This window comes from Pogona vitticeps, chromosome 4 (genome assembly GCF_051106095.1).
Source record: "Pogona vitticeps strain Pit_001003342236 chromosome 4, PviZW2.1, whole genome shotgun sequence".
Taxonomy (NCBI): domain Eukaryota; kingdom Metazoa; phylum Chordata; class Lepidosauria; order Squamata; family Agamidae; genus Pogona; species Pogona vitticeps.
Genome location: NC_135786.1, coordinates 207,078,112 through 207,105,446, shown reverse-complemented (window position 1 = coordinate 207,105,446; position 27,335 = coordinate 207,078,112). Strand labels below are relative to the sequence as shown.

General features: G+C 41.4%; 1 protein-coding gene across 15 annotated transcripts in view; it reads left to right on the top strand.

Moving 5' to 3' along the window:
* Positions 1–27,335, top strand: part of PAG1 (phosphoprotein membrane anchor with glycosphingolipid microdomains 1) — a 173,389-nt gene that overhangs the window by 8,230 nt on the left and 137,824 nt on the right. For 10 of the 15 annotated variants that reach the window (XM_020787534.3, XM_078393562.1, XM_020787535.3 and 7 more), the window contains exon 1: positions 2,232–2,672. The exons of 1 other annotated variant lie outside the window; for it this stretch is intronic. The gene's annotated coding sequence lies outside the window, so the exon portion shown is untranslated. Of the gene's footprint in view, positions 1–2,034; positions 2,673–2,960; positions 3,016–27,335 lie in introns of those variants that run through there. 4 more of the 15 variants (XM_078393565.1, XM_078393564.1, XM_078393558.1 and 1 more) reach the window with 4 other exon arrangements.

The window sequence follows — 27,335 nt, the reverse complement described above, 5'->3', positions numbered from 1 at the left end:
CTAGGAGGGGGCCTAAGGGACCTATGTGAGAGCTGGGAAAAAGACTGGCCACAAAGAAGAGGCGTAGCTACTTGTTTAAAAACTTGTAGATGGATTATGGATAGCCTCATGTGTGGGAATGGTGATTTATTTGGCCTTGTATACTGTTATTTGTATATCTGTGCTAGGCTTCATTCTGTCTCTGGGTTTAGTTTTTTTTTAATGAAGTTTATTTGTGTTTTATTCAATATTGGATCATTTGATATATTACATATCTTCAAGGGATGCAGTGATTGTTTGTAATGACTCCAGTTGGTTTGGATTTGCTGTCTTTCTTGCTGTTTGATATGTTGTAAGATAATTTGGAGACTATTGGCAGAAAAGTGGGATATAAAGAATGTGTGTTCTAGTACCCACAGATATTACTCTAAACACAGTGGCTGAAATCCTGTTGTGTGGCAGGAATGATGTCATCAGCAGTGGCAAACAAATATTGATTAAAGTTTCCTTTGGTGATTCCAGGGTTCATGCAACTTGTACTGGTTAGCACTTATCCCCAAGATCCTCTTCAATTGAACCACGTGTGTGGCAGATTGTCATGTAAAGTGGTTTGACTTTTTGCCAATTATGGGAGAATGCACCCAGCACCAGTGTGTAAGCAGAAGTCCTGTGTGCTCCAGCACTGACCTCTGCTTGTGAAACGGAAAGCAAGGGAGACAATCTGCTACAATGATGGTCAAGGTTTCGGCTATGTCACTGTTTAACGGGATCCCCATTGAGGAGGTTTTCAGTCCAACATCAGAAGGCCCACATATACTGTACACATGGTGCGCAGGGACTGTGTGATGTTCCTGCATTGTGTACCAGTATCCTAGACCATGCTACCTGTGTTGATCATGCTATGTCCCAATGTTGCCATTCGAAGGTTTGTGTCCTGGAAAAGTTTGTGTCAGGCAAAGTAAGGGTTTAACTTAAAGCTATTGATGCAGAGGAGACATGGCCTGCAGCATCAAAGCCCCAGGACTGTCTGAGTAGCAAGGATTATGACACCATCCAATCTACTAGCTTTCTCTTATTTCTCAATTTAGTTTAATCCCCACAGAAATGGCCTTTTCCCAACAGCAGTACTGTACATTGTTGCAAGCTCTCCCTGTTATAATGCAAAGCATTTAAGAGTGATTTGGTCTTGAACAGCAATTTTAGGGCCATTAACTTTACAAATGACCTGTCCTTATTCATAGATACAAAATACAACAGCTACAGTACCTTCATTTTTTGACACTCCTTGTGTAGGGGACTCTCTGTGAGGACTGTGATAAACGAAAGAATGTGCAAATTTACCTCAAATAAAATTAAATTTCACCTTAATGCCTACTCACTACTATTTTCCTGCCATTTTGCTGCTCTACTAATGTGCAAGTCTTCTCTATATATTTATATGTGTTTAAATGTTTATGTGCGCGCACATACTTTTTCACTCTTGCCTTTGCCCCAGTGGCTTAGAGCAATCCATGCTACAACGGGCTTCCTGTCATTGCCTGATGGGACAAGTGAGCCTGGATTTTAATTATCCAAATGTACAAATGCAATCACATTGAACTAAAACGGTGTGACCCGGGATTACCATGTTGTTACAAGAAGACCTCCAGCTGCTCTCCTTGTCTTGCCCCATTGACCCAATAAATGTCTGCACAGGGATAATGTTGCTGAAGGTTAACGTTAACAGCCCCCTCCTGTGCCGGCCAGATATGCTCAGCTCCTCTGAGGGGAGAATAATCGCAAAAAATTGACAATATTCTCCGGAGGCAGAAGGAAACCGCTTTGTTCTCGTCGGCCGGAGTGAAAGTTTTGAGGTGAATTCCTCTTTTCAAGAGCACGCATCCGCACGACTCCTTGCCACCAAGGAGGGAGGGCGGGCGCTGCGGGGGGAGGCAGACCCAGAGAGGTTTCAAAGCAAGAGCGGAGAAAGGGCTCGCTCTGGCGGGATGCTAGGCCGTTCAACGGAGAAGCGCGACCGAGGACGAACCCCCGCTCCCCGCCCCACCCCGCCCCGCCGGTCCCGCTCTCCCCGCCGGCCTCCTCGTCCTTTGGCCGCCGCCGCCACCAGCAGCGCCTGGGGTGCGGAGCCTTCGAGAGCCGGCGCTCATGCGCACTGGCGGCGGGGCTCGCGCGCTGTCCTCTGCTGCTCCGCTTGTGCTCCTCCTCTTGCTGCTGCTGCTGCTGCTGCTGGCGTTGGCGCGGCGGCTTTTATTGCTGCTGGCGTGTGTGTGTGTGTGTTTCCCGCTCCTCGTTCTCTCCTCACGAGCAAAGGCTGCTTGCTTTCCTCCTGCGCTCTCTGCCCCTGAGAAACCTTCTTTTTTTTCTGGCGGGGGCGGGGTGGAGGGGGGCTGAGACGTTGTGTTTGGACAACAGTCCTGTCCCTCTCAGCCCTCTCCTCTCCTGTTCAATGGGCTAAGCCGGGGCGAGGAGGGAAAGGAGCGGGCTTGGGCGGCGAGCTGTCAGGACGCGGCTCCGGCCAGGCTCGACGTTCTCGAGGCTTGCGGGCTTTTTGGAACCGCGGGCTCCGCCGCTTTGGCGCTGCAGTGCCGGCAGCCGCCTCTGGGGGCGTGGTGCCTGCGGCTGAAAGGACGCCCCCTCTCCGCCGGCGGGGAGCTTCGCGTCGGCCGCTGCCCGGGTAGCCGCCGGGGTCGCTGGTAAGTGGAGAACCGACGGGTTGCGCCGGTTGATGCGTGGGAAAGAAGGGGCGCGCGGGAACGGGAATCCTCCTGGAGGTCCCCCCGCTCTTGAGCCCAAGGACGACGGTGGGGGTGGGCAGTAAGGGTCTAGTACTGAGGCCAGTGCACTTTGCACATGTTCAGGAGCATGACATGCCAATGCATTTTGCACATGTTCAGGAGCATGACATGCCTGGCTTAACAGTAAGAACCTGGGACGGAACCATTGCTGAAATTAAGTGCTAACCGGTGCGTACTGAGAAGAGGAACTTTAAGTGCTGTTTTGGAAACCTTGATTAGATTCCTAAAATATCAAAAACAGGTGAGTCTTCAAGCCCTCCAGGAATTGAAAGCTCACCCGCTTTTTGTTATTTCAGCGGTCCAGCAAAGGTATTAACCACCTTTGTTGGATTTTTTTTTTTGTTTCACTGGCAGGGTGGGGGTTGGGGAAGCTGAGGATAGTCTTACTATCCGGATGTTTTATCTTCTTAAGAGGTGGTAAGTCTATGATAGGCGAAGAACCTTTATTTAATGAGAGTAGGAGTTTTGATCCGAAAAAAAAAAACAGAGCAGAGAAAGCCCCCGAACCACTATCTATTGCCCCTCCAGGAAACCATTTGCGTTGTTTGAGAGAGCATTTCTTTCCTCAGTAGTAATCTGAACCTTGCAGTTTGAAGTTAGAATCCAAAGAGTACATATTAGCTCTGTCTTCGACTGTAGGGTCAGACGAATCCCATACTATGTGAAGTGGAATTTAACTCACTAGGAAATGTACCTAATGTTGCAGCATTATTTGAAAGAAAGGTCCATTAGTATATCCAGCGTTGCTCCCGTGTTGTTGCGTTTATGTTGAAGATTGGGATGATGGGCAACTTGACAGCTGCTTTCATTTGTGGTGGCAATTTGCAAGGCTGTGGTGCCAACCCTGGTATTATGTTCCTGCTTATCCATGAAACTCTCTGTGTGGTCTGGGGAAAATCTGAGGATAAATGAGGATAAATGAGATCAGACGTATAAAAACACTTGAGACAGTAAGAAGTGCTTTCGGATGTGAAGTCACAATATCGGTTTATGCTGAGATGAGCTGTTTGCCGGGATAAGGAGAGACAAACAAAATGGTTAGGAGTTGTGATGCACGTTTTACACAGTGTCTATAGAGCCTAGCTGAAGACTGAAGCACAGACACCTTCAGTGCCAAGGTTTCTGTTTTTCTTTATGCGACCTTGAATTCTGTAAAGAGTGCGGAGACTGTGGCCTTAGGCTCTGCAACTAAACATTCTTTGAAGCATACTATGAAAAACAGAAACAGTTGGAATAGAACAGGGATGTCAGTTGATTGGGTGCAAATGGCCTTTATAGTTACAGTTTGATTTATTTTCAGTGAAAAATGCTATAGAATGAATTACCATACCCTAATACAGGGTTTACCCCTGATGAAGGGCTTTCTAAGGAACTGCCGTCTGTAGTGGCATTATTTAGAAGATGATAGACAAGGGGATTCAACAGCTGGTGGAAATCCTCTACAAAAGCACTAGTGTATGGTTAAAGGAAGGAAAAAAGGGACGTGTTAAGAGTGATTATACATGCAGCGTGTGCTATTTTTTTTCTGATACAGAGGAGCTGTGGGATTATTAAATTGCAGATTATCTGATCACAGGTCAAATGGCATCAAATGGATCAGTGCCAACTCTGTAACCAGCTGCCAAGGAGCTCTTGTCTTTTTTGGTTGTTCCCAATCCCTGTGTCAGCACATTTATATCAACTGTGTCTCATTCATTTCAGATAAAATGACTTCCCCAAAAATGTGCTCAGGGTTTCTGTTTCATAATTCAACCTAATTTATGTGCACATTTGAAAGAAAGTTTACCAAAATATGTCACATTTATGGAAAGGTCATTTTGACTAGGACCAATGTACTTTGTTCTGTGCAAACATATTTTGTTTGGGAAATTATTAGCCACAAATCATATCAGTGAACTGTTAAACCCTTGCGTACAGTTGATGGTGTTGAGAAACTAGGGAGTTTTATAGGTATCAAATTGGTAATTGTAATGTGGGAATAACTTCACTGAGCTAGTGGGGTGATGATATCAGAGCCATAGCAAGTAAGGAAAAAAGATTCAATGGGACTTTCTCTCAGTAGACATGCAGAGGACTCCTGCAACCAGTCCTTTGAAAAAAGCCATATTAACAGCACAGATGGGATGGAAGCTGTCAAGAGTCCTCTCCCAGCCTGACCTATCTTATTGTGAAATAAAATAGATGAGGAGGAGAATGGCCATGTACGGCCACTTTCAGTTCATTGGAAGAAAGGTAGGATATAAATCTAACAAATAGCTCTGTTGCCCAGAGATCTGACTTTAAGCAGAGTAATATATCATTACTCATGCTCAATACTTGAGCTGATTAGATTTGTAAAAAGAATAGGCATACAGGTAGTGCCAAAGAACTGAGCAAGGAGAGGACAGTTCAAACGGGTCAGAAGTAGCCACTACCCAAAAACAAGACATGTTTTTGGGTAGTGCCTAGTGTAGTTCGAGCTATATATTTTCATGTGTCTTAATCGTTTGGGACATTATAAAAGTAAATGCTGTTAGCTCTTTCCACCCAGAAAGCCTTTCTGGTACGCCTTAATACTGCTGTATACAGTAGAATTGGGATTCTGCCAGTTCTCTGTGCCCTCAGGATATCTGCTTTACAGCAGCTGAAATATGCGTACATAGTCCTCTCAGGAGACTCTGCCTTGGGAATGTAGATGAGAATTATATGTTATGTAACAATTGCACATTTGCAGCTGCTCATGTGCTCTAAAATCCATGCATTGAAATTTTTTTACACTTGGAGACTACTCAAGATGTTATGCACTTTAAGCCTACTCCTTTTATAAAGAAAATATCCTTAGGATTGAAGCATTGTTAATCACTGCTATGCTTGACATCACAGACATACTTTATGAAATTCTTTTGTGTGGTTGTGTTAGAGTTTCAGATATTTTATTACCTTTTAAAGGTACACTTGTCCTAGATATTTTCTCCCATGAGGGGGGAAGTCTAACTGAGAGGTATGCTGCACATAATTTGGAAATAAAATATGTCTTTCAGTGAATGAATATTTTCCATGTAAAGCCTGTGTACATTATTACTGTTTTCTTTTACCATCCCTTGTGCTTCAGGAAAACTGAGTATTCAATTGGGGTCATCCTATCAGAGTCAGTTACCCTGATGTTATAGGGTGGGGTAGATTGAATGTGTGGTTGACCCCATGCCTTTGGGCAGCAGCTACTACCTGCCCTAGTCAACATACCCAATGACAGCCAAAGTCCACAAAATATCCACAGAGTTGTACGTTCCCCATTCCAGTTCTAGGATTCAAGCTTCCCAGTCCTAAATATTATGAACAATATTTTAACCGCAGCTGACCATCGTGTCCTATAGATCTTGTACTAAATATATGCCAAATTAGTCTGAAGAGTTTTGTTTGCGTTACTTGAGAGGGGGAAGCAAGGAGGATCATTCTAATCCTTAAAATGCACATAAATGGTTTTCTCTAATTCTTTTTGTAAAAGTATAATTTAATGAAAAATTTATCTGCAGTCAGGTTCTTAATGCATTTCAAAACCCAGAGCAGTGGATAAATCTAATTGAGAGGAGTTTTAATGACAGTATGGGGCAGGGAGAAGGGTTACTGTATGCATTGGTTTCCTAAGTACTTCGTTGCATAATTTAAGCTCCACATTTAACCATCCATTAAAATGATTTTAATTTGGTAGACGACACCATCTGGAGCCTGCTTTTTAAGAAAACACTTCATAATCTGAAGCTAAAATTGCTAAAAGAGCTATGGTTTTAGTATATTTTTCCGACAAGGAGTGTTCATTGAATTTTCTGTGTTGGTTCTAGGTTGATATTCAGCTGTGTGTTTGTGTGTGTGGGGTGTTTATGCCTAGAACTTATTATCATTCACATAATGTTAAATACATGTAGACACCTGAAGATCCCATGGGAATCTCCTTGATTATTTTTTTCCATAAAAGTGGCAAGGAGGAGTATCTTTAGGCCACGTATAAAACAAAATAGCTGAAATACAGTGGAACCTCTACTTAAGAACTTAATCCGTTTTGGAATGGTGTTCTTAAGTTGAAACGTTCTTAAGTTGAAGCAAAATTTCCCATAGGAATGAACTGAAAACCAATTCGTTCTGGCTGTTTTTTTGTTATGTAGAGGTGCGTTCGTACATTGAAGCTGGTTAATACGTACTCTACCACTAGGGGGAGAATTTTTTTTAACCTAAGATGACCTAAGGTTAAAAAAAGAGCAGGAAAGTTTTTTTTTCCTGTTCTTATCTTGGATTTCTGTTCTCAAGTAGAAGCAAAATTTAGCAAATGGAGCTGTTCTTAAGTTGGATTGTTCTTAAGTAGGGACGTTCTTAAGTAGAGACCCCACTGTAATCATTTCTTTGTATTTAGTGAGAACACTTTGGCCAGTCCCCCGCATGTGTGTGCGTGTACGCACACACACTGAAGTGGTGTCAACTGTTTTACAACTATTATTATTGAGATGAATTTTCTGGTATATTTTCTTCAGAAAACATCTGTGTTTTATTCACATGCAAATTACTTGTTGCTACTGCAGGCATGTATCTTTTCTTTAGACAGCATGTTGGATTAGAAGTCTAATATTCACATGTAAGAGAGCCAAAGGGTGAAAAGTGTTGTTATATCAGTTAACAGTTTGGCTTAATTGATTAATTTGTTGATAAAATAATTTTATAAAATGCAAAATCTCAGCAAAAATTCTCTTTGAAAATATGAAGAAAATGAAGATCCACATTTCCAAGCGTACAAAGCTTTGATTTTAAAAAACGTAAGCGACTCTCACAGTCCAGACTGAGACTTCTTGGTGTGATATCATAACTGATCATTACTAGAATTACTTGGGTGATTGTAAATTTATACACAAGATTAAAACTAACTAGATTTCACTTTGCAGGCTTCATTTGTACTCCTGATTTCACCTGGGAAGGTAAACAAACAGCATTGGAAAAAAAGGATTGCTACTATGTACAGTATGCCTTTCTTACTTAACTTGAGTGGTTCTGAATCTATTATGTATTGTTTCATATGTATTAAGTATGACTTGAAAGTTAAGCAAAGATTTATAGGTCTGACTGTTCATTGAACAGCCTTAAGCAAACAAATGTATTAAGCCAAAGTGAGATTTATTTAGTCAAATACAATTTCAATGATACAAAGATAAATCATAAATAGTGTTGTGATTAATATTCTTATTTTATTTAAATGTTAAATGCTTGGGACAGAGTAGCTCTATTCAGGCATTATGGCTGAATAGGGACACCAGAGACAGAGATGAGCATGCAGGGTTCATCTTTTATATCCCCATATGTGGTGGCCTCACCTCCCAAATTGCTGATCTTGAGTGGGTAGGACAAAAGGTGACTATTACTTATTTATTAAAAATATTTTACCCCTCCTTGCTCCTTAAAAGGACCCAAGATGGCTTACAACAATTAAACTACAATATTTAAAATCTAGAAACCTTGATTATACGAAAAGCTAAAAAGGAATTAAGCAAATATTATATTAAAGAGTGGTCTTAACCGACCAGATAGGCGGGATATAAATAAAATAAATAAATAAATAAAACTTGTATTTGTTTGAAAAGAACTACAAGCCCCAATATGGCCATGTTACATATGTTATGTCCCATCTAACTGCAACTAACCACAGTTAGATGCAGTTATATCGGATATAAACCATGTTCCATCTAATGGCAACCTTAACTGGATTTTCAAGATATGCAAGACATCTAACTACTGGTTTTATCACCACTTCCCAGTGAATTTCCATGGCTGAATGAGACTTTGAACCCAGGTCTTTTGAGCCCTTATCTGTCAGTCTAGCCATTAGACCACACTGCCTCTCGGAATGAATCTTGCTTTGTTAAAGGTCCTAATGCACAGAAGCTTCTGCTCTCACTGAAAGAAATGTGCATAGAACCATATCATTCTTGCATGTGTTTCTGTACCTTTTTCAGGGATAATAATCTCTTATTTGATCAGGGTCTTATAAACAGCAAAAGAGGTAGTAAAACTAGTTCTGGTTTGTACAACTTTGCATTGCAGGAATATGTGTGAGGAGGGTTAATTGAACAGAAAATATTTAAAAATATCACATTTTTCCAAAAATGTGCCATTTTCTTTTGAAATGCAAGTGACAACTGGGAAAGAAACAGGTCCAGATTTACAGGTGCTGTTGAAGGTTTTTGAAAATTTTAATTCTCATAGATATCACACTATGTGTACATGCTTGTCCAAGTACAAAATCTCACAGGAGATATGACCACAGATCTAATGATTCAGTAAGATTCTCTGTTATCATAGGAAAGACATTTCGGAAGTACTGTACAGAAATGTTACAAGTGCTTGAGGGTTAGGAACTACCATAGGATTCTTGCCTGACAGTTGAGACTTGTGGTTTCAGTGTGAAGGAAAAGGAAGCAAACAGCTGTGAAAAATGTTGCTAAAATTAGCATGGGAGGCTGTATTCAAGATTTCAGCAAGGCAGTTTTCATATTCTTAATTTCAGAAGCAGGAACATTGGTTTACAAGGCCAAGCTGTAGGACATCCTTCTGACTGCCTGACCAGATGTGTCTTGATGCTCATGAAGGCGACAACTTGTTTAATTATTGAGGGGGGGGGAGAAATATGTTGCCTCATGTATCAGTTTAGATTGTAAGAAATTTCAGATAACAGCCCCTATAAAAAATAGGAAAACTGAAATTTTCAAAACACTGAGGGGAGCCAGTGTGCTCATTTTAAGGCTCCAGTCAGCCATGGCTTCTTTGAGGATGGTCCACTCCTTCTCCTCCTTCAGGCACTCAGCGTTCATTTGACAGAGTGGTAATGATGGCAGACGAGAGGTGGGTGTTTTTGTTGTTGTTGTTTGTTTTGCTGCCACTTTGTTTCTTTTGCCTTCATTACTTTTTAAAACAAACCTGTCACAGAATTTAAAACAACTACTCTGTTTGGTGAAGAACCTTCTTCACCATTCTACTCTTGTCTTACTAATGTTCCACGTCCCTATAAATCTTTTTGTCTTTACTGTCTCTTTTAACTATGTTGTTGCTAAAGGTAGGATGGGTTCTATAAAAAAAGTGGAGGCAAACATAATACAGTAGAGGAACTGGCAGCATTTCATGTGGGAGAGTATCAACTATCTTCTCCAAAACCTGCAAGTGACCAATATCTTTATAAGGATCATTTTAAAATTCAGAAAATGTGCAGACCTTTGAGCCATAAGTGGGGAACATCTTTATAAGGATCAACTAGAAACCATCAAAACATGCAGGTTTTCAAGCCAATGTTCTTTTTGGAAGAGATGGAGAGTATCAGAATTTTAGAGATGCGTTAGTTTCTTTGCAATAGCTATTATACAACTTCCCCACCCACATACCATACTGTATATGTTTTGTATGCCTAGCTATCAGAGGTGGCTGTACTTGGGTCTTGAAACAAAGGATCAAAATGCTTACATGCAGGTTACAGTCTGGTGATCATATCTCAGCTCAAAAAGCCTTGTGCCTCTGCACACAGCTTCTTTCCTTGGCTAAGTTCAAGAGGGAAGTCCAGTTCTCAATTCATACAAACCAGTAGCTATAGTTACCAGTAGAGATGGGGGTGTCGTCTATGAATATCTCCGCACAGGTGTTGTTAACAAGGGTCCAGCCCATGGGGCCGGAAGGTCCACTCACCGATCTGATGTGGACAGCATGATTCTACAAATGGCTCCGCAGCATGCAATCTGCTCGCCGCAGCATGCAATCCGCTCGCCACTCTTCGACCTTGCAGCAAGACTTGTCCTCCTGCCTGGAGTGGCGAGCAGATTGCGCACTGCGGAGCCATTTGTAGAATTGTGCCATCTGTAGCAGATTGGTGAGTGGACCGTCCGGCCTCATTGGGCTGGACCCTCGTTAATGCCACCTGTGCTGGAATATTCAGATTCATATACAAATATGAATACCCGCATCTCTAGTTACCAACATGTAAGTAAATAAAGATTTTAAACAATGGTTAGAAGTTGATTTAAAACTGGCTTGTTCCAAGAGCGATGAGCATTGCTTTGGGCAAAATGGGAAACTATGATTTATTGAAGACTGCTGCCTTCGACTTAGATGTGTGATGAAAGATGGAGAGAAAAGACCGTGTAGGCCTCACTGATGGTTCCATTTGTTAAGCTTATGCGAGCTAGATCAGAGTTCAGCAACATCACATCCCTTTGTTGAGTGATTTCTTGCTTTCCATGTAACTCTTCACCATTTGAGAAAGTAAATATTGCATATATGCTGTAGTCTGGCTGGCTGGCTCACTTACGCATGCATGCGCGCAAATGCACGCGCACACACAAACACACATTCCAGTTCAAGATTTGTTAGAGCTGTGCAAAAGATCTATCTCTAAAAGGTGTATTGACATTGATTTCAGCTGATTTACTGTCTGCATTGGTTGCCTGTTATTCACATGATTAGAGAGAAAACTAGAAAACCTGTAAAGCAAAACTGTGTTCTGAGTTTTTTCACATATGGGAGGAAGAAACATCTTCAAAGGTGTGTGTGTTGTGTGTGTGTGTTTTTTAACCAGGCTACCGCAGGGAGTTACACATTCTGTATTTCCTGAGATAATCTTAAGTCAGTCATTGCTTGTCTGTTCCACCAGTTCATCAGGATGCAAATGTTAATCTTTGATCAAAGCATCAGTCAATTACACTGGCTTTTGTGCAGCACTAGTGGTGCATAATACAAGACAGTTCACACACACTTCTTGACTCACTCAGGATTGGTATCGGGAGTCTGTTCAGGAATGGGTGGATCTTTTATCAGCTAAAACTTAAGAAAGACAACATGTGGGCACTAACTAACATAAGTAATTAACCCTGGCAGAAGTAAGGTGGTTCAGCCATTGCAAGAAGCATTGCACTCCTCTTGAAAGAGTAGACACATAGTTTGGGGATACACCACTATCCATCACTTCCCTTTAGGTTTTCAATTTGTCATGGTACTAACTGAAGGCTTGGAAAGTGCTCTGCTTGCTTCCCTAAGCCTGCGGGTAGGGAGACAAATGTGAGGAAGAACAGTGCTACAGGAAAAGAACATTTGTTTTTTTATCTACAGTGTGGCTTTAAAGCCAGCTTCGACACAACAAAAGGGCAAGTGAGAAGACTGAGGACTGGAGAGAGAAATGGAAGGATGCATGTATACTTGGGCACATTGATCCATCCGGAGAAAGGCTGGGAGTAAAGCACCACATACATCATAATTTATCCTCCTCCTTGTTGGAAAAGCCCTGGCAGCACTGGTGCAGGATACAGGGAGAGAGAATTTCCTTTGGTTGGCCTTATATGTACAAACTCCAGAATCATCATAGTCCATGTGTACTGTCAGTAAGGCTGTGCAGGATACAAGTGCCATAAAAATAGATACAGTACTGTACTACTAAAAGGGCTGGGTGCCTGACTTTTTTTCTTTTTTCTTACCATGTTACCTAGTTCTCTGAGTTTTACACAGACCGAGGGTCTATTTCCCTGGTTTCTCCTTCTGTCTATTACCAGAATGAAGCCAAAGAAAATCCTGCCTCACTCCCAGTCTTGCCTGCTCTGCCACTGTGACGTTACATGGACTCACTCTATTGACATTGCAAGACTCTGCCCCTAGGTCTCGGCTTTGGGGCCTGTCATTTCAAGGAATAGGATACTGCTGATCTGGCAATCCTGTTTTGCCTGGATGCTCAAGTCATGGAGATGCTGAGAAAGCTTTTTGTCAGCCTAGGCTCATATACCATTTGTAGCCTTGCCTGGAGAAGACTAACTTTGCTTCTGTTGTCCATATGTCAGTGACCTTTAGATAGGTAGGCAGAAATAGAGTCTACTGTTGATTCTTATCTGCTGGAGCTGTATAGGAGCAGCCTTTCTATTAGACTAAGGTATCAGTGGGAGGCCTGCTTCTGCAAGTCTCTGGCCATTTGGAATAAAGAGGGCAGACTATATATCCAGAGGTAGACAAAAATGAAGAAAATGGCTGCTGTACTGATATTGGAGATATTGTAGTTATCGAAAATCCTTATTATGGACAAACATGTCTATGTGCAGACAATTTATATAATCCCAAATTGCTTGCTCCCATAAAGTCTGCCTTTGAATTGAAAATCAGTGTCAAAAGACTTGCTATTGGTAGCATGAGCCTTCTCTGTGTCATTGATGCGAAGTTGGAATCTTCTTCCAATAAAAATTCATCAGGTTACTTTTTTGGTTTTTTTTAATCCAAATTAAAGACATTTTAATTCCTATGGAGTTTTGATGTGTACCATTTAGTTTTACTGTTCTCATTTTTACTGTGTAACATTCTTTTTGCTGTTGCTGTTTGCTGCTTTGTTTTTGTGTTCTTTATTGTTTGTACAAATAACTTGTAGTTTGCTGAGTAACAACCATAACCACGATCAGGTGGTTAATCAGATTTTTTGCATAATTGCCCATCTGTGTCAATATCAGGTGCTTAACTGAAAATGTTTGCATGTCTTCCAGGGTTTCACATTATAACCTAAACAGCTCTCCTGCCACATACCTAAAATGCTCTTTTTTAAAATTTTAAATATGCATATAAAGTTGCAGGTACTCCATTTATGCACTATTTCCTCGCTGCAGTTACTGCCTGTCACAGACAGCATCATAGGAATGTCACATGCAGTAATTCATACACAACAGATTTGTAAAAGCCAATGAATTTTGTTGTATAACTGCAGCAGCTCTCCAGTCCAAATGTGTTCGGTCACAAAATTAGCAAGCAATAGATAATTCATTCATGTGAAAGTCACAGAATTAACAATTACTGGACATTTCTATCTTCTGATTGATCTGTACATTAACTAAGGGCACCTTACTAGTGAGAGCTTTTAAAAAGCCTATATTTGTCAATTAATGCCGGCTAAAGACACATTAGCCAGTTTGCAAATGGAAGGAACGATAGAGCTTTGTTCAGAATATGAGCTTTTAATTATGCATGGCCTGTAATTTTTATTCCTCAGGAAGAGCACGTTTTGCCTTGTGTGCTTTTCTGTGCGAGATACAAGTTGAGAATTAAAAACGTAAGCCCTTATGCTTGTGATACAAGTTAGATAAAGAATCCTCAGCACTGGGGACCCTGATTTACCCACTGTGTTGCCAGAACCTAGGTAAGTTTTTCTGTTAGCTTGATGCTGTATATAAAATGACACAAGTATATGATGATCCCTGCAGCTTTTCAGTCCTTCTCTTTCTGTGTTAGATAAACTTGCAAATCTTCATCGTCTATGTCAGGTGATGATAGCTCAAAAAATATAATCTGACTTCTTGGAGTCAAATTATGAATATGACTTCAAAATCCAGTTTTGGAATGTGACAAAGGATGGACAGAGATTTGTAACAAAATATAGAGACTGCCATCTACAGTCAGTTGACATGAGATGGTTATAGCTTTGGTATCATTCATTTTATTGGGACAATGTAGATATAAATCTATAATCGTTTGTGGCAGATCCATTCCTTGATCCAGGCTGGCTTTTGATAATTTCTGGGTTTGAGTGGAAGAATGCGCCCCCAGATTCTTATATGCCTCATAAATCAAGGGCAGGTTGGCTGTGGGTAGACATGGGGATGATAAAAACAAATCAGGATATTCGACAAATAGTCCTGATATTCGTTGCTTCATTTTCTTGGAGTCCAGAGACCCCATGAATATGAAGCAACAAATATAACCCTTTTATATTTGTCCCTTTGTTCCCTATCTGCTTATGCCTCCACAGATCAGCTGTTTCTTCGGGGCCTAAGCAGAGAGGGATTTTTGCCTTCCAGCAACTTGCTAAAGCCTGCCATAAGGGAAACACACACACACACACACACACCGGGCTGGGGGATGGCATGGATCAGGCTTTCCCCCTCTTTCTATGCCTGGTGAGGTCACAGAGAGAGGGGGAAAGGCACCAAAGCAAACACCCGGCTCCAGTGCCTTTGCAAAGGGAGTAGGGGTGGGTGAGGGCTTGGATCGGGCTTTCCCCCTCTTTCTATGCCCAACAGGGGCATAGAGGGAGGGATCAAACCAATTGCCTGGGTCCACTGCCTCCACAGTGGCAGCGGCGGTGGGGGGGATGCTTCAGGTTTTTATTTTTAGACAACCTCTGGCTGTCAAAATCCCTCCGCCCAACCGATGAATAAATTCGTGCTTCATTGGTTCATTGGGGGAGCTTTGTGCTTCATCAACTTTGACAGATTACAAAGCAGGACAAATTGTCAAAATGGCGATTAGTCCCCATCTCTAGCTGTGGGTATAGGCCATAAAGGAATTAGAAAATAAAGTCTCCATCTCTGAGCCTGGATTGTTTCCAGAAAACAACTTGTTGAATCTCAAAGCCCACATAGCTCTGTGTCCATTCTCTAGGCTTTTTCAAGCTCTGCTATACAGTATCCTCTAAGTTTGCTGTGACTCTGAGTTCTTCTTTCAAGAGTTTTAAGCTTCTGAACAGGATAGCCCTACAGTTTGGTAGATATGCAAGATTTACGCAGAGAATTTGGTTAGCAAACTGGAAATAGTAAAATCTAACTGTGATGACTCTGCGGGTATTGGCCACTACTGCCAATGACAAAGTGCATGTTGTTGCTGCTGGTGATGGTGATGCTGCTCCTGACAATCATAATTGTCATGGAAATATATCCCATTATAATCTATAAATGGTCTGGCAATGGTTGTAGAACCCAACATCCCATGGGTCAGAAAGGATGAGGCACCACTCCACATATGCAAAATAAAAGCCAGCTGTATGCATTGATGTGGTGTTTGTGTGTGTGCTGTCTGTATATAGTTAATGATGACATACAAAGTCCTAAATGTTTTAGGACCTCGATACTTGGCAGAATGCCTTCTCCCACCTAGATCTACTCAAGTCACTCGCCATAGCCAGGAAAGACGGCTGAGGGGCCTGATGCCGAGAGAGGCCCGGAAAGAAAGAACAAGAAATCGGGCCTTCTCGGCGGTGGCCCCTCGACTTTGGAACAGTTTGCCACCAGAGATTTGCCTGGCACCCTTGCTGGGTGTTTTCAAGAGCCAATTAAAAACTTGGTTCTTTAGGCAAGCCTTCCCTCCTACCAATACTTGCTGTTTACTTTTCTTGGTTTTGCTGTTTATCCTCCCATCTTGATTATAGTATTATTGTAGATTTTAATTGTTGTTTTTAAGTTGTTTATGCACAATATATTGTGAGCTGCCCTGAGTAGACTCTTGTCTAGAAGGGAGGGATAAAAATCAAATAAATAAATAAATAAATAAATAAATAAATAAATAAATAAATAAATAAATAAATAAATAAAGCATGGGAGGAAAGGAAACTGTATAGTGTGGCTTTGGTATTTATGGGTTAGATTCGGCAAAGGTAGATTAAAATAAGGTTGGAAATTCAAATAGTTAAACATGCATAGGAATTTCAAGGAATGGGGAAACGAAGCACATGGCCTGCAGACAGGAGCCTTTCTTTTATCTCTGAACATCAGTATTACAACAGTTCCACTGGTTTCTCCAGTTTGTATCTGGGCCCAGTTCATGCTGATGGTTCTTATCTTTAAAACTATAAATGTTTTCCAGACATGTACCTCAGAAGCAGTCAGAGGAAATGCCTCTTTGTAAGGTGGCCTCAATTTGACTTACAGTAGAGTCTGTCCTGCCACTCTGTTATTTTTACAATACCTGAAACTGCTAGGGGCAGGAGCCATACTAGTCTGCCTCCTAGCCATCTATCATGTTACAGCTTTGAGGTGCCACAGGATATTTCTTATTGTAAATATTGCCAGAGCCATTAATCACTGTATTATTTTTGTTCCACTTCTCTTTTGTCTGGAAATATTAAAGCACCTTTTGCAGTGTCTTCATGTTGAGCACAGATTGTGAGCAGCCTGATCTTACCTACTGCTGTAACGGTTCCCGGTTCCCGTAGAAACCAGATGTGTTAATTATGTGAGAGCCTTGCCTTGTGATTTGAAAAGCAGGATTTAAATAGAACCCTGCAGCCACAGTAAACGGGTCTGAAAGACTTACCTTTAACATAGTCCAGAAAATAATCTGAAGTCACATGAATTTCTGTTGCTAAAGCTACACAACTATTGCCCTTTTTGTTTTCCTGGATAGGAAATAACTGGATAAGAGTGTTGTAGTAGAGTTAGGGCTCAGTCAACGGCCTGAGACGTTTTCTCTAGTAGAGACAAGTTATGTTACAGTGGTGCCTCGCATTATAACGTTAATTTGTTCCAGCGAAATCGCTGTAGAACGAAAACATTGTAATGTGAAAAGAAAAAACCCATTGAAACACATTAAAACCCGTTTAATGCGTTCCAGAGGGCTGTAAACTCACCGTCCAGCGAAGATCCTCCATAGGGTGGCCATTTTCGCTGCCTGTGCAGCGAGGAATCCGTCCCAGAAAACAGCGGGGGGCATTTTGTTTACCTGGCGGCCATTTTGAAACCACCAATCAGCTGTTGGAAAATCATCATTTTGCAAAGAATTGGTTCCCGTAGCAGGGAACCGATCATCGCAAAGCGAAATTCCCCCATAGGAAACATCATTTTGCGATTGCAAAAGCGATCGCAAAAAGTTCATCGTAATGCGGTTTCATCGTTAAATGGGGCAATCGTAAAGTGAGGCACCACTGTATTTGCTGCTCTCCACCAAGCCCTCCTTCCTTGTTCTCATCTTCACTGTAGTTGGCAGGGGTGGGGGGTGGGGGACTAGAAAAATGGACATTCCTAACAGCAGAATATTGTGTTGATTTATATATGTTGTATGGATGTGAAGAATACTCAGTAAATTTCTTGGTCTCACTTATTTGGGTTGTTCCAAGAGCAGGATATACTTTGATGAGGGACCACCTGAAATTCCTTGTCCTCTGTGCAAGAACAAGACATTTATCCCCCACCCCCACCCTGGCTGCCCGGTTTGTGCTATTTACCCAAAATGTCTTCATAAGATTAAGGTCTTTTCCCTTTTTAAAACTAAGCCCATGTGCATGCACACAGAGCAGGATAATTTTATTTAATCCTTCTGTGCTTCCCGTTTTAAAAGTCTGTGCACTAAGACAGGAGCTATGTGTTATTTGTGCAAAAATCATTCTCATAAGTATGAAAATTCTAGTTAAGAAACAGCTTGCCCCCTTGCAGGCAAGAATAATTTCTTTCAAGTTTCTTGTTCTCCTAGGTAAGAATGAGATATGCAAGGCTTTACATGGCTAATGTGTTGTAATGCAGAATATAAAAGTGTGGCTAAGCTGGCTGGTTATCTCAGCGGGTTAGATATCTGACTCTGGAGCCAGAGGTTCAATTCTGCACTGTATATTCCAGAAGAGCCAGCCTGTTTGGCGTTGGGCAAGCTGCATAATCCCAGAATGCCACCAGAAGAAGGAAACTGCAAATAACTTTGAAGTACTCTCTACTTAGAAAACCCTGAAAAGAGTTGCCATAAGAGAATTGACTTGATGGCCCATTGGCAGTTAAATCCTGTTTGATGTACAAAGGATTTTGTCGTGGAGTTGAAATCCGTTGTAATGGGCTTGTGGATAAGGAGCAATACAAGTCCTTGCCTTTGTGGACTCTCCTTGAGGATGTATCTGTGAGATTGTCATGAGTGTCTGCATTTTAAAATTTATCTATACACCTTTGCTTTGCAACTATACATAGGAATTTTGAACTCTGAAGAGCTTTCTGAATAATAATTGGGTGGAAATTCAGTAAGTAAAGAAATATTACATGGGGCACCTCCCTTATATTTTATGTTTATATGTTTTATGTTCCTTAATATATGAATTGTGTTTTCTGGCAAATAAAATTATTGAGTTAGGAGCTGAAGCAAAATGATATATATGAATCTTCTAGCAATAAGCTGTATTTGTATCTTGTTACTGTACTGTAATTTGATTGTTCTGAGGACTGAGTTTATCAATTTGTATAGAACTCATTAAGGCTGCCGTTTTATACATACATACTTGGGGGAGGGAAGTACTATTGAATACAGTGGAATTTATTTATGCAGAGGCTTGAACTATGAAACATGCTTCTCTCTCTCTCTCTCTCTCTCAATTGTAGTAGTTCTACTCTTGTTAACTTGTGCAGGGAATGTTAAGATTACATTGCAAAATAAGGCTCTCAAGAAATTTTATGGCTATATGAATCTAGGCATCACACATTTATGTCAGTTTATCAAAAGATGAATACTATTAGAAACTTTTTAGTCTGCTGTTTTCACATGTTAGTAAGCTATATAGAATAGTAGCTAATATGAAAATATCAGCACTAGTATCAGATCTATATTATGGATGTCTGTCAACATTTCCTGGTTTTAAGCAGCTGTGGCCTTTAATGCACATACAGAATATTGCAGAAAATTGCTATTGATGAAAGATAGGAACCTTTTTAAAATAATGCACTAACTTCATCTTGACAATGAACAACTAAGTTGTATATTGTTACAGTCCTTAAATATTAAACTGCCTCTGAAATATTAAAGATAAACCCGTTTAATGCGTTCCAATGGGGAAAATGCATCGTTGTCCTGCGAAGATTGCCCATAGGGAAGCCATTTTGCGAGCGCCGATCAGCTGTTAAAATGGCTGTCCTGCGAAGCATGGGTCCCAAAAACATAGGGAAGCCATTTTGTGAAGCCGCCGATCATCGTCATCTTGCGAAAAAACGGTACGTGAAGCACAGACCAAATGATTATCCAACGAAAATCGCCCATTGGAATGACTGTTTTGCGAATCACTATAGTGATCGCAAAACCTCATCGTCATGTAGATTTGTTGTTTTACGAGGTGGTCATCTAGCGAAGTACCACTGTATAAGTACACAGACATAGCCACTTGATAGGAATTCAAATTTCCCTAGGAAATAAATAGAAAACATGGTGTCATGGTGTGTGTGGGTCTGTGGGTGGGTGTGTATACACACGTGCATATATAGAGTAATTTGTTATAGTTAATGAATATGTACACTGTTTGCCACTCCACAGTTGCAGTTTTAAAATCTGGATGATATAGTATAAGAAATTTAATTATTCTAACTGGCTGGACCTCTACTGGTGATGGATTCTAAGAAGGATCTAAGAAGTAAACATATTCTTACAGGAGGAGGCAGTGTCTCAGGCATCTGAATTTCATGCTGTTTTGCTGCTTTAAAATTAAAAGCTGGCCTCTTGGATTAAGCCTGGCAATAAACTGCAAATTAGAGAGGCTGGCATACATTTGGCATAACATGAACTATTGTTCCGGTTTCAGGCTTGTGGATGCCTGCTTGTGGCATTCTGCCCTGAGTAATAGAAAGTGGCAAAAAGAACCTTTCTGGATATTTCATGAGGTGACGGGCAACATTCATAAAATATTTATGACTTTAATTCAACATACATCCTCTCAAGCATCTTATATAACTGAAGACTGTGAGTTACCTTAAATTACCTATCTGGGTCATCTCCTGAATCTCTATGCACTATCTTGTTTTTGTTTGATACAGGCAAATGTAGCATTTGCATTGATTTATCCTTTGATATGGACAAAATGTTAAAGAATATATTGTATTTTCTGAAAATTCTTTCTGAATAGGGATTTTATCACATTTAATAATTTGAATAAATTTGATTATGACAAAATCTTGGGGCCTATTGAAGATAAGCCGGTTTGTGGTAGTATATACTTGGTAGACTAAAGTCATGACCAGACAGGATGATTGTTCCATCTTGATGCACACTCCGTATAGTGCATAGTCATGGATCATTCCAGTTGCATGATTCACATGATCTTGCTTCTTTTTAGCCCATGATGCCACATTTCAGCTGTCCACGCAGTTTGTGATATTGATAACATTTCTCCTCTGGTTTTCCCATCCTCTTTTATCATCCTCTTCTAGCAACATCACATTTCCAAGCCCCTGAGCATCACTGAGATACCACCATGCTTAACTGTACGCAGTGTTCTTTTCAGTGTTTGCTTCATTCATCTTCCTCCGGACATATCTCTGATCCATCAAGCCAAAAAGTTCCAGGTTTGTTTTGTTTTTTGCTGCTCCACAGAACAGAATCCCAAAACTTCTGTGGCTTATTTGTACATTTTTGAGCATATTGGAGAGGACTTTTCTTGTGCTTTTGGGTCAGTAGTGACGTACATACATCTTGGAGTTCTGGCATGGAAGCTTTCTGCGTTTAGTACAGTGGGGTCTCTACTTAAGAACTTAATCCGTATTGGAAGGTGGTTCTCAAGTTGAAAAGTTCTTATGTTGAACCTGCATTTCCTATAGGAATGCATTGAAAACCATTTAATCCGTATCTGCTCTTTTCCGTCCATAGAAACTACAGTGGAACCTCTACTTAAGAACTTAATCCATTTTGGAATGGTGTTCTTAAGTTGAAACGTTCTTACGTTGAAGCAAAATTTCCCATAGGAATGGACTGAAAACCAATTAATCCGTTTTTTTGTTATGTAGAGGTGCGTTCGTACATTGAAGCATTAGTTCCCATAGGAACTAATGCAAAGCTGGTTAATACATACTCTACCACTAGGGGGAGAATTTTTTTTAACCTAAGATGACCTAAGGTTAAAAAAAGAGCAGGAAAGTTTTTTTTTCCTGTTCTTATCTTGGATTTCTGTTCTCAAGTAGAAGCAAAATTTAGCAAATGGAGCTGTTCTTAAGTTGGATTGTTCTTAAGTAGGGACGTTCTTAAGTAGAGACCCCACTGTATGTACCTTAGTGTACAAACTGAAGCCTCAGTGCCTGTCGCCACCAAGTCTTGCTGCCAGGGTTTTTGCAGTCACTCCCGGGTTTTTCTCAACCCACCTTCTCAGAAATCTGGTTGTAGCCATTGATAGCTTCCTTTTTGTGCCCCATCCTGTTAATGTAATCACTGTTCCTTTAACTTTTAACCTGCAAACTATGCTTCCAGTAACAGTGCTTTCGTTATCTTTTTGTATCCAGTTTCTTGCTTGTGAAGGGCGATGATCTCTTCTCATAACTTTTGGACCATTCTTTTGACTTAGCCATACTTCTAACATGCAGTCAAATGGGACACTTGCCAGACGCCTAGTCAGTTTTCAGGTATTTCATTTGTTCCAGCTCAAGCATACCTGGTGCTGAAGCCCTTGATTTGTTGTGTCAGGTGTGCTTGAGACAACACTTGTTTTGCATATTTGTGCTGTTGTGTGAGGAATTCTATTCCGGAAATGGAATAATTTTGAGACTGAAGAATTCATTAAAATTTGCTTTTTCAGTTGAATTTGGGGAAACCACTTGAAATATTCATTGTATTGAGCTGTTTCAATTGCTTTTGTTTAATTTGTTCATTGCAAACAACTGAAAGTCTGTAAATGTTTCCAGTAAACCTAATGTTCAATGGGGGGTTGAATAATTTTAATTACAACTATATATATGAAAGGCGAATCACTATTCCTGGAGTCTTCCAAGAGCTCCCATTCTTTCTTTCCTTTCTTTTCTTTTCTTTTTGCCAGAAAAAAAAGGTGGAACAGGGAAGGACTTTTACAAAAAACAGACTTTGGGGCAACACCTGGTTTAAGGGTCAGACTCCACCCTCTGCCCCCCATGTTCTAAATTGTCAGTGAATAAACCTGTATATTCTGCATATCAGGTGTTGTTGACAAGAGGTAGTAGTGCCTCTTTTTTGTGGTTTCTGTCTCAGAAAAGATATTCTAGGAGTGCAAACTGAACTGCAGGGATGAGAATATGCATCCCCGTTGTGCTCCTCTTTATCCCCCTGTATCTTCTGCCAGCTGATCTTCAACTTTCACTATAGCTTTTTATCCCCAATCCAGTTTGCCAACCATATGAATATCTCTTAAATCAGGACATTGACATGTTTATCAGCTTGTCATGTTGGTCTTTGTCAGATGCTTTCTTGTAGTCAGTAAAGCATGTGTATGTGTCCATGTTCATATCATGGCATCTCTACCCAGGTTCATATTATATTAATAGTCATACTAATGCCTAATGATTTTTTCCTGGTATACCTCAGTATATTTACACTTACAGGGTTGGTTTCCTCTATGTAATTTGCCCTAGAAATAAAAGTTATGATAAGAGTCTGATATAGAAACAAAACAACTGCATTCATCTCCTGCCGTGGTCCCCGACCCTTTTTCACTTGCGGACCTCTTGGAAGCCCATTTTCATAATTTGTTTCATTCATATTAGGGGATGGGGCTAGAGCCCTTTGATCTTCAGGCTTTTTCCTCGTCACATCTGGTAGCATGCATGAGCATGCCAGTGAAGGGCTTAAAACCAGTAAGGAATTATTTCCTGTACAAATTGCTGTTGATAGGAATGGAGCAGGCAGCGCAAGCCCCTGAGTTAGTGGTGGAACGAGAACGGACACCACCTTGGAGCAAAAGCCAACTGGCTGGGCTCTCATACGGTGGGTGGAGAGAGAAGGAAAAAGCCAAGGGGTTTCTCACTGCTTAAGGTATAACTAAGTGACAGTTAGTGTTGACATATGTACCTTTTCCCGCCATTATTTAATTCTTTTTCACATACCCCTAAATGTCCTGGTTCGTATCCCTGGGGGTACATGTACCTGTGCTGGGAATCACTGATCAACGTACGTAAGTGCCATGATAGACCAGAAGAAATCCACAGGAGCCCTGGTTTGCCATAAATGAGCAGTGTGCTACTGTTTGTGCCTTGTTTGGTCTCGCTTGCAGTAGGAGTGGCTGAACAAACCTCCGGCCATTTTGACATCAGGTACTCCCCCTCTGTACTGCTTCCTCCTAACAACAAAGGTATAGAAGCCATGAACAATCCCTGGATTCCTTTTCTGGGATTTTGAGAGGGGAAAAAAAAACCCAGAAGAGAAGCTATCTGTTGACCAACAGTTCAGTAAACTAATGGTTTAGCTGCTGTCACTGCATACAAGAGTGATCTAGCCATGTATGCCAGCATGTTGCTGATTCAAGACAAGCCATGTTGCTGTGGATCTCTGGCTTTGTGCCTTTGTGTATTTGCACAAACAGCATAAATTTAAGCGTAATCTCTCCACCCCCTCCACCGTTAAATCTTCCTTTTGACTGGTGAAATTCTAAATACCATTTTCAATGCTAAGTAATTTTTTTATATCCTTTCATAGTGATGGCATGCATATTTGCAATAAAACATAGAGTAATAAAGTGTATCAGAACAAAAATACGTAGAAAAACAGCTGTTCACACAATGTGTCAAAAACTGCCTTTACTTTCTGGAACCCTCACCATTTTTTCTTTTTCTTTTCTTTTCTTTTTGGGTGCTGACAATATTTTGATCAGGCACATCTTATATTGATGAGAAAATACAAACATCTGCAGGTTGCCTTCCCCTATAATTGTCAAACCAGCTATTGTAATGAGTACTTTCTGGATTTCAGAAAGACAGAAATTATAGAGTAGCTTTGTTTCACTAAGAGTCTTTTCTAGTGATGCAAGTTAGATAAGCGGTATTGAGAAACCTTTCCAAAGCTATCAGTGTTCCTCTGTATCAGACACTGAGGCACAATAACTTTTATTTCATCATAACTGAAATAGCTGTAGATAGCCTAGGAATGATATGTTATCAATAATGGAAGGTGAATAATAGATGTGTCTTATGTTGTTTGGCACGCTGTGGTTGGGGTGCTCCATGTATCATTCTTGGATGAAAGGCGAATATTCTCTAACATTTCTACTTCATTTCTTTTCCAGTGCTACAATTCATGTCTATGTTTGTAGTTTCCTTTGGGCAAGCTTTATATGATTGGGGATATAGTTCATTTTATTCTCATGCAGCCTTAAAGAAATTGCCTGTCAGTGAAGCCACTTTATTTTTCCTAAGCCTTCTGGATAATGATGTATTAGTCTGCTGCATTGTGGATCTGATTTCTTTTTATATTCTACTGACTGTTTCATTTCTGTGGTGCATCAAGCTCTTTATGAGAAAATGGAACAATAGTCCATCAAGAGTATCACAACTGATTGTGCAGGCTGACTTATCTGCTACATCCAAAACTTGTCTAATGGGGAATGTTACATGGCACAAACAAACATATTATAAATATATGACTTACAGGGGGATTGCTAGGCCTTACTTTAGAGCAGGGGTCATCAACCCCCGGTCTGTGGCCAGCACTGGTACATGGGCTTCCTTTAACTGGGCCGTGGACATGGATCTCCACCCCCCACAAGCATGGAGGGCAAGTTGCACTTGCAGAAGGGGCATGTCACGCTCGCTGGTGGGTGTGTTGCACTTGCAGAGGGGCATGTTGCACTTGTGTGCATGTGCATGAGCGCAACACAGCCACCCGCAAGTGTGACACACCCACCCACTCTCAGAATCTGCCTGGCTTCTAATTTCAGCCCAACCTGGAGCGTGAGCAGCAGCGGCAGCACCTACTTGGTGAGCGTGGGGCTTCCTCCCTGCCTCATAGGAGCTGGATCCCACCTGCCCCTCCTGAAACACCCATGTGTCCAGAAGGGGAGCCCCCTCCCTGCCTGGCAGTGTTCTCCCTCAGGGGTTTGGCGCCATTGGGGCGTCTACTTTTAGCTCTCTCTCTCCCCCCCTCTTCGCAGGTCACCTGGTGAGGCTGCTGCTGCTATCGCCTCGTCCTCTGTGGCTGAGGTGAAGGAGGGGCCCCGCTCGCATCCTGGCCATGCGCTTCTCCTTCCTCCTGCCTGGCACTCCTCCGCTACCTGCCCAGATGTGCCACGGGAGGGGGTGATGCCAAGAGAACAGCCTTCTTGCGTGCGCTACCCTTCCCCCGTCTCCTTTCAAAGCCTGCTGCGGAGAGCTCGCACCCGTCCGTCCGTCTGTCTTGACGGTCTGTCGCTCGTTCCCTCCCTCTTCCTTTCCTGCTGCTGCTTGTTTGCCGCCGGCCAACAAGGAACAAACAAAAAGATATACAGACCAATAATTGATTATTCTTCCTGCACTGCTTCTTCCATTCATTTTACCTTTTACCTTTATGATCAGCGGTAACAATCTGTCACAGATTGCTGCAAATATCATCTCCATCTGCAGCTCTTGGAAACTTCTGTTTAAAATTTATAAGGGTCCAACCCTTGGATTTCTATCCTTCAGGATCAAGAGAAAGAGGAGAGATTTTTTTCTCATGTCCAAATGGAAATGCCACTAGTTTGATGTTTTCTTGATAAATCAGCAATGCAGATCATAGGAGCCCTGTCTCGGTAATTCACCTCTTGTGTGATAAGAGGCAGAATCAGTAGGAAATCAGTGTAGTGTCAGGCCTGTGATTATTCTTGTGGATATCCTACATTTGGACGGGTGGGAGATAGAACTTTGCTAGTGGCAGTCAAGACTGCTTTTGGGATGAACTGTGGAGCTGTTGAAAAAGAATGCAAAAGAGAAAATATAGAGGAGACATGTAAACTGGAAAGCATTTGAGGATTTTTGTAGTTAAAATAGTCCACTCTGGTCCCTTGTTGACTATTGACACTTTGGAATATACAGTAATACCATGCATTTCCCAAACACTGTAGATTTATTCACATGATATTTTAAAGTTCATGAAATTAATATTCAGTGTTTTCCTCCACCACTGTTATTTAATCTCTGACCACCCACTCCTGAAATACAGAGACGGACACAAGTGTTGGAGTTAACTAGGGCCACACTTTATTGCTTTTAAATTCCAATCACTCTTATCCTGCAGAGGGGCCTGGACGTCATGTGAATCCCTGGGGCAGGCTCTAGGGGTATCTCTTGATGTTGTTTAGTCATTTAGTCATATCCGATTCTTTGTGACCCCATGGACCAGGGCATGCCAGGCCCTCCTGTCTTCCACTTCCTCCTGGAGCTGGGTCAAATTCATGTTGGTAGCTTTGATGACACTGTCCAACCATCTCATCCTCTGTCGTCCCCTTCTCCTCTTGCATTCACACTTTCCTAACATCGGGGTCTTTTCCAGGGAGTCTTCTCTTCTCATGAGATGGCCAAAGTACTGGAGCCTCAGCTTCAGGATCTGTCTTTCCAGGGAGCACTCAGGGTTGATTTCCTTCAGAATGGATAGGTTTGTTCTCCTTGCAGTCCAGGTCTCTTACAGCACCAAAATTCAAAAGCATCAAATTTTCAGAGATCAGCCTTCTTTATGGTCCAGCTCTGTTTCATACATCGCTACTGGAAAAACCATAGCTTTGACTATGCGGACCTTTGTCGGGAAGGTGATGTCTCTGCTTCTAGATACTGTCTAGGTTTGTCATCACTTTCCTCCCAAGAAGCAGGAGTCTTTTAATTTTGTGGCTGCTGTCACCATCTGCAGTGATCATGGAGCCCAATAAATTAAAATCTGTCACTGCCTCCATATCTTCCCCTTCTATTTGCCAGGAGGTGATGTGACCAGTGGCCACGATCTTAGTTTTTGTCGTTGTTGAGCTTCAGACCATTTTATGCACTCTCCTCTTTCACCTTCATTAAGGTTCTTTAATTCCTCCTCTCTTTCTGCCATCAGAGTGGTATCATCTGCATATTTGAGGTGTTGATATTTCTTCCTACAATCTTAATTCTGGTTTGGGTTTCATCCAATCCAGCCTTTCATATGATGTATTCTGAA